Source organism: Struthio camelus, chromosome W, assembly GCF_040807025.1.
Source record: "Struthio camelus isolate bStrCam1 chromosome W, bStrCam1.hap1, whole genome shotgun sequence".
NCBI classification, from domain to species: domain Eukaryota; kingdom Metazoa; phylum Chordata; class Aves; order Struthioniformes; family Struthionidae; genus Struthio; species Struthio camelus.
This window is the reverse complement of record NC_090981.1, coordinates 6,815,699-6,823,287: the sequence shown is the minus strand read 5'-3', so window position 1 is coordinate 6,823,287 and position 7,589 is coordinate 6,815,699.

Here is a 7,589-nt window from a genome sequence, read left to right as displayed (position 1 = left end):
GATATGCTTTAAGTACCTGCAATGATGTTCTGGATAGGAATGGGTGAACATGAAGTGTTTTTTTTCCATGAATGAGGGCCCTTTGCAGAGATGTAGATGCCAATACCATTTATTTGACTATCCCATGCAAAGGTATTGCATACACATACCTTTATTAGTACTGCCAGCTGTTTGTTTTGCAAGTAAGAATCAAAATCTTTCAAAAAATAAAATAACATTATTACTGTAATTGACAGTAGCAAACTTGACAGGAGATATCTATTTTGGAGCAAATACGTGCCCCTGAAGCCATAGATGTTTAATCTGCCTGTTCTTTACTCACAGTGCTTCATCAGAGCGAATGTATATAAGTCCTGGACTGCTTTCAACACTGCTGATGGAAAACATGGAGTTCTCCTTTGTATGTGACATGTAAGTGTTTCAAGGGAAAATCCTTAAGACTTTCTGTGTTGCGCAGCTGACTTGCTGCCGTCTATTGTGCTAGTTAAGACAAGAGCTCCTTCAGGATGGAGCTGAATGCACCTCCCAGAACTGAGTGTCACTTGGCCATAAAGCTGTGAATAGGGAAAGGTTAAGATAACTTAGATGATTGTTCACAGCTAGCATCAAAGGAGATGGACTACAGATTGAACATATGGAACAATTTCTTGACTTCAGGCCAGGTGTGGAAGCTGACAGTACCTGCCCCAGGAAAGGTTCTTGCAATAAGCCACCTCTAAACCCTGTTCTAAATGGGGAAAAACAACTTAAATTGGCAGTCTAAATATGTTCATACTCAACAGTAACCCTTTAAGCTGAAGTGTTGCACCCATTTCACCACTATACCTCAATGTCAAGAATATATGCTAGAAATTTAATTACTTTAAGGAATAGAGTTTGCCATTATTATTATACAAACACACACAGATATATTTATTTATTTGGATGTTGCATAGGATGACATGTTGCCTCCTGTAGATGTAAGCAGCAATTCTATGGCTATTAAGTTTTTGTTACCAGTTCATAAATAATGGAATAAAAGAGTTGGCAGTTTCCATTGTCATTAATCTTTATAGGTCTTAGCTCTGTCCTCTACCTTTAACCCTGCATCCTTATTTAGGGCTCATATCTTCAGAAATAAGATGTATCTACATTAACATTTTAGTTCAGATCATGAGTGTGGTGTCAAAACAAATCTAATCTTCCCACTTATGTGGCTTCAGTTTGCATCACAGAATGGCCTGGACTGTGTTACTTTCCTACAAAGCTAAATCAGAAGATGGCCAAGTGCACCTAATATGATCCAAGTGCTATTGAGTGTTCAGCCCACAGAACCAGGCTAGAGCTAATCTGAGGTAATTCCTTGCAAAACATCTATGGTGTGGATGTCAGGTCCTCAGCACCAACTCTTTCACTATTCAGAGTTCTTATAGTGCTGTACTGCTTGCCAACGTAGACAGAGCCTTTTACTCACAAATGTCTACAATCAGTGCAAGGGAACAGAGAATCAGACCTAGTTAATGCCAGACACTTCAATTTTCCTTGGTATACTAGTTAGACACCTGTCATATTATCGAAGCTGAGTTTAAACATAAAATTGAAAGATTTTAAAATGAAAAAGGAAAGAAAACAAGAGGTAATTTGTAAATCTCTACTTTCAGAGTCTAATAATATCTTAATCTCTCCCATCTCTGAATTGCCACATCTTATCTCTCCCTACGTTTGTTGTTTGTTTCAGAGTAAAAGAACCTTAGTGAATATCTTCTCTTGAGATTACTTTATGCTCCTGGTTGTATTGCACAACCAATTAGTAACAATTAATCTTCAGAAGATTAATCCTTAGAGAAATGATAAGGAGTCAGTCTTCCAAGGGACTACATTTGAGTGCAACTTCTGTCAACAGAGCTATGTTTGGGCCTAGAGGGCTCCATGTATGAAGATTTCTACACCACTGGTCAGAGCATAAGCTTTATACTTAGACAACCTGAGGCACAGCTCGACCCAATCTCCCTAGGCATGAGGACACTGAAGGCTCAGGACCAAGAACAAAATATAGCTCTCCAAAACTGAGTAATTACATAACTGCTTGTGAACAGTTTTGTTGCAGTATATGTAAGAGCTGTTTACCAAACCCTGCGGGTGAGAAAGGGGAGGAAAATCTGACGCTGGTTCTCCATGTGGTGTTAGGCTTGAATTTAAATGCTCTGTCATAGAAAAGCTAAGAGGATGGCCAGGATTACACAGGTGGTAATCTCAGCTGCTTGTCATCCCCTGTACAGTTGGAGCACATACTGTAAGGAACTTAGTTCTGACAGAGCTATTGTGATTGAAAAGGGAATTGCTCTGTCTTCTAGAAACATACAACAGAGAAGGTTCTTCCAGATGAATTATTCATTCAAAGCTTCCACCAACAAGACACAAGTTGCCTTTGATTCAAGTGGGATTGTGATGAGTGGGATGGTGTTGATAATATTGAATAAGGAGAGGTGTGATGATAATAAGCCTGAAAGGAATGTGAGGATTGCATCTGCTAAATAAATTCAAGGCTACTTAAAAAAAAAAAAAAGGAGAAATGAAACACAATGGGAAATGGTAAAATAGTTAAGAGAACAACATTTTTTTAAATTGACAACAGTAAGATTACAGTATATGATAAAAGAAAGTGAAGAATTCTAAAATACAGTCTTAAAATGAATGATAAAGCACTGATACTTTAAAATAATGGCATTATTAAATGCATGCAGAATTAGAAAGCCTACATCACCCTTCTGTTAAGACAGTCAAAATAAAGACAAAATCTTCCTGCCCTCCAAAATAATAAAAGTCCTTTTGGTTCAGGCGTGGCCAAGAATTAATGCACTCATTGCTCCATACACAGTGCTTTGTTTACAGAAAAGCAGTGCATTCTATTTACTTAGTCCCCAGTTCAGCAAATATACTTAAGTCTATCCTTTCTCAGCAAAGTAATACCAGGCAATAATTTTGACTGCTAATTTTGAGAAGCCTTTTCCAGCAAAAGCCTAATCATATCATAATTTAGGGCAATCACTGTTCTGTGTATACAAAGAGAACACATTAGTATGTCCAAAACTACATTAGATTAGATTTTATTAGTTGAGACATATATGAATTCAACTTGCAGTTTGGAAACACAAAAAAAATCTCAGAATCTAATCTGTCTCACTGAATGAAATGAAGCATTTATCCTTCACACAGCACCAGCCAGAAAGCTCCAGATATACTTTAACACCTCCTTTATGGAAAACAAATTTTTCATAGGAAGTAAAATTAATTTCTTCCAGAGTGGGAGCATTCTGAGTTTGTCAGCCAGTCTGGAAGACTGAATAATTTAAACTTGATGAAACATTATGACTGTGTTAGAAGAAAATAATTTCTTTTTCTGCACCTTTTTAATGGAATAGGAATACTAACATTCTACATGAATTGTGATAATATTTGCCATGTATCTTACACCACTATTATTTCATCAGTCAGAAGTATGAAGATTTGGGCATCTATCTAAGTTTACGTGGTCTGGTTGCTATTATTATGAAATTTTTACCATGAAAACTGTTGTATCAGAGAAGGCACTACTGTTTGTATGCTTTTGTTCACAAGGCTGTTAGCAGACCCTCAGCAAACTGCAGAGAAAAGAGACTGTTAATGTTAATACCTCTAATTTTTTTATTAAATAAAAGCTATACTATAGAGAATTGATTTGTTCTTTAGACAGTGTTGGCATTTGGAGTAGGGGAAAATTCCAGTAGAACAAAAAAAGCAAGATAGAAGGCTGAGGGGAATGTAATCTGTGGAAGGCTCAGAAAGGCAACGTGAAAATTTTTGTGCAGGAAATGAGGAATAAAGATGAGGCTTTCAGGATCAGAGAGGGTTGGTCCTACACAGTCTAAGAAAACAAGCTGAGCTGGAAGGACTTGTGGTTTAAGGCCTTAAGATACCACGAGTTGCAGAAGAAGCTGCAAATTCTTTGAGGGCATAAGATCCTTCAGAGTAATGGGTACTTTAAGGTACGGGAATGAAGGAAGGTATATTTTTTGTAGCTATATGTGTTTATCATACTACTAAGTAAAGAATCCTAGTGTTTTAAAATTTGGTGAAAACTCCATGTATTTTTTTTTATTATATCCAGACTGCATATTCAGATGCAGTGCCATGGCGGGCACTGTTGGACAAAATATATTTGAGCTACTATCCAAATGAATCATGACTGTATCTCTGAAATAGAAAAAGCCAAGCAAGAAAGCAAAACCATTGAACTTATGGGGAGAGTCAGAGAAGTTTAAAGCACATAAATGGAACCCAACCTAACAATTAGGAAAATAAATTCAAAAGGAAGCTTCACCAAATCTGTGGAAAGAAGCCACTTGTAAAACATTTACTGAGGAAGGCAGGGTAAGAGGATCCAATTTGGTGCTAACAAACATTTCATTTTATTGATGCACTTCATTCCACTGATTTATGCAATGTTAATCTTGAGTAAAGTTATTAATGTAATCTAAATGACTTGGAAGCAAAAATCTTAGAATCATAGAAATGTTTAGGTTTGAAGGGACCTCTGTAGGTCACCTCCTCCAGCCTCCTTATCAAAGTGAGACTAACCTGGAAGTCACAGAAAATTTGTGCTCATATGTAGCACAAGGTGAGATTTAGCCTTCTAAACTTATATGTTTAGTTTTTGCTAGTTGTCTAGGCATTCTCTATAACCAATAAGAAGGCAAAGGTACATGACATCCCAGAAATGATTCATCCCATGCTAAAATTAATTCCTAAATTAGGTGTGAAGAATTGTGCTCTTTAAAATTTCTGTCCCTCACTAATGAATATGAGACAATTTCAAAGACTAGCTAAGATGAATTTGCTTAATCATGGACTTGAACAGAAATAGAAAGGATAACAGTGTGCATTAATTTGGTTTTCTTATGGATGTTAAATACCTTTATAAACATTTTATTGTAATATATTATCGATGTATGCCAAATTAACATGCACATAAACAATGTTTTCTAGACTATGAAAGTCAGTTTGCACATAGTGGGAAAAGATGGAGAATTTCAGGCCCTGTGTTAACTCTGGTTTTGGTCATCTGCAGACCAAACAATATTAAAAATAGAAAATCTTGGAAAAAAAGAGCTGGACAGATTATATTTTTAAAGGGCAGCACTAAGACCAAATACTACAGAAAGATAAAGGCCTTTATTTCTGCCATCTTTACTCACACTGAATATCACAGTAAAGTCTGTAGTAAACCCTTCAGAAATGACAAACATATTACTGTTCCACGTAAGAGAGGACAACTGGCTATGGCCCAACATGCATTCTGGGCAGTGATGGTAATATCTTACATTTTATACTTGGCACTTATGCATGGCCTGATTTTCAGACATACTGCACATTTGAGTAATGTTGAGTGATTTCACTGGAGCAACGGCAAAAACAGCATGTTTGAAAACTTGGTCACTTTTTAAACACCTAAATATGAATTTAGGGGCCTAATATAAAGGTTCAGAAATTTGAAAGTTTTTGCCTTTCTCTTCATAACTACCTGGAAAACAGAGCTCATATGAAAACATATTAGAAAACAATGATAAACATCATTTCACATTGAAAAGGCTAAAATTTATAACAGTCACTGATACCCATATCCAGTCATGAGAATTAGGCTTTTATTTTTTAAAGTAATTTTTCAATATTATTCATGTTTTCTTTATTTGATTGATGGACTAGCTTTTAGTATTCAGTTTTGAAAGTTTGGTGAAGGTCAGTTGCTTGAAAAATAATCCATCAAAGGCTTTAAGAGTCTGTGCATTCACCACAGGATCAATGACATTTGTAGTGCCTCGACTCCATGAAATGTAATGCATATCAAAATTACCGTACGGACCAGTGCAGCAAAACAGAAAAGTAATTTGCTGTTAAGTGCTGTGAATATTTGCTAAAAAGTGCTGTGAATATTTGCTAAAAAGTGCTGTGAATATTTCCAGTGACCACATGAGGCATAAAGGAGTTAAGAGTCTGAGCTCTCCTTCTAACCATTAGTTCTGTCTAAATTAAGTGCCAGAGAATATATTCCCAAGTGTTTAATATAATGGAAGATTTTGAACAAAATGGTAATACTACATTTTGAATTAGAAGTGGTAATATGCAATTCATGATACTTACTCTAATTTCTCCTTTTGTAAACCCAAAATACAACTTGCCACCCAATTTGAATTCTCAATTCTTTATGTAGACTTCTATGCCTCAACAGGCTGATATAATATTCAAATTAGTTCCATAATGAGCACATACGATGCATATACAGGACACAGAATTCAGAACATCATATCTTATATTCAGCAGAGTGCCAAATGCTCACAGAGAAATCTCCTTTCTGACAAAGAACAGGAGTTCATTTGCTTCTATATGTAAATGTGATTCACCAACAATTTTCAAGAGGGGTAGATGAATGCTTCCTCCTACACTGAATTGATAATACTATTTCAAACAAGTTTTAACCATGACTGTGATTGATAAGTTACTGATATTTGGTATGAGACTGTTCTGAAAACCCAACATTTTTAGTCCTCAAGCTGTAATGAATTCCACTGAAAGTATCCTCAATCAAACAGTGATATTGTCTTGGCATTCCAAGTCCTTGTAGGCAATAAGCAACTGGAGATGCAATAGGCTGCTTTGCTTTTATTTGCTGAAGACCCGGTAAGTTGTGTAACAGTAGTATGTGCTGATATAATTCCTGGATCACAGTTTCAAAGTCATTATCTAAGTAAATCCACTGCTATCTTGATACCAGTATACCACATAAGAGTACTTTCATATGGCATATGACACACAGGAACACAACTGCTGATCAACTGAAATTCTGTGGACTTAAATATTTATCTATGAACAATTTAGGAAGCACAATTCCTCCTCAATTTCTGCTTTCTCTAGTGGACTATATCTAAGTGAAAGAGAAAATAAGTTATCATTGTCCTAACAAGCAATACATTCAGTTATATTCACTCGAACCAGTATACTGAGGGGCAGATCTTAATTTCATGCTCACCTGGATTGTCCACTTCCACCCGTTAACCATTCACCTGGTCGGATGATAAGGAAAATGCATAGTATAGATTGCATGATTACTCATTCATAGCTGTATTGGAGGTCCGGGCAAACCACAAGTGGCTCTTATTTCTCTTTATTCTTCTCTATCAATAGACTATTACAATTTAACCTTAGATGAGCAGGGCAAAGAATATAACTTCATATTGCTCTAGTAATCGTAGAATGTGAAATTTACTGCATTTAACATCACTTTTAGCATGCAGGTCTGATCCTGCATTTTAGAGAGATCATTCCCCTGGGAATCACTAAGAGCATTTAGTTAAGAGAATGCATTATTGGGTGGCTGAGTAACCTAACGCTGGCAAAGGAAGCATGATTGTAATGGGACTAGAAGTGTGTAAGCTAAGTTCATTTTTTCATTACTTTGTTTTAGTAAACTCACTTTCTACCCAGGTTTATCATTACCCTGCTGGCCTAGCACTGGGGAATGTAAACAACTGATTTTTTTGCAATCCATTCTAACATTTATAATAATGCTGCCTTTA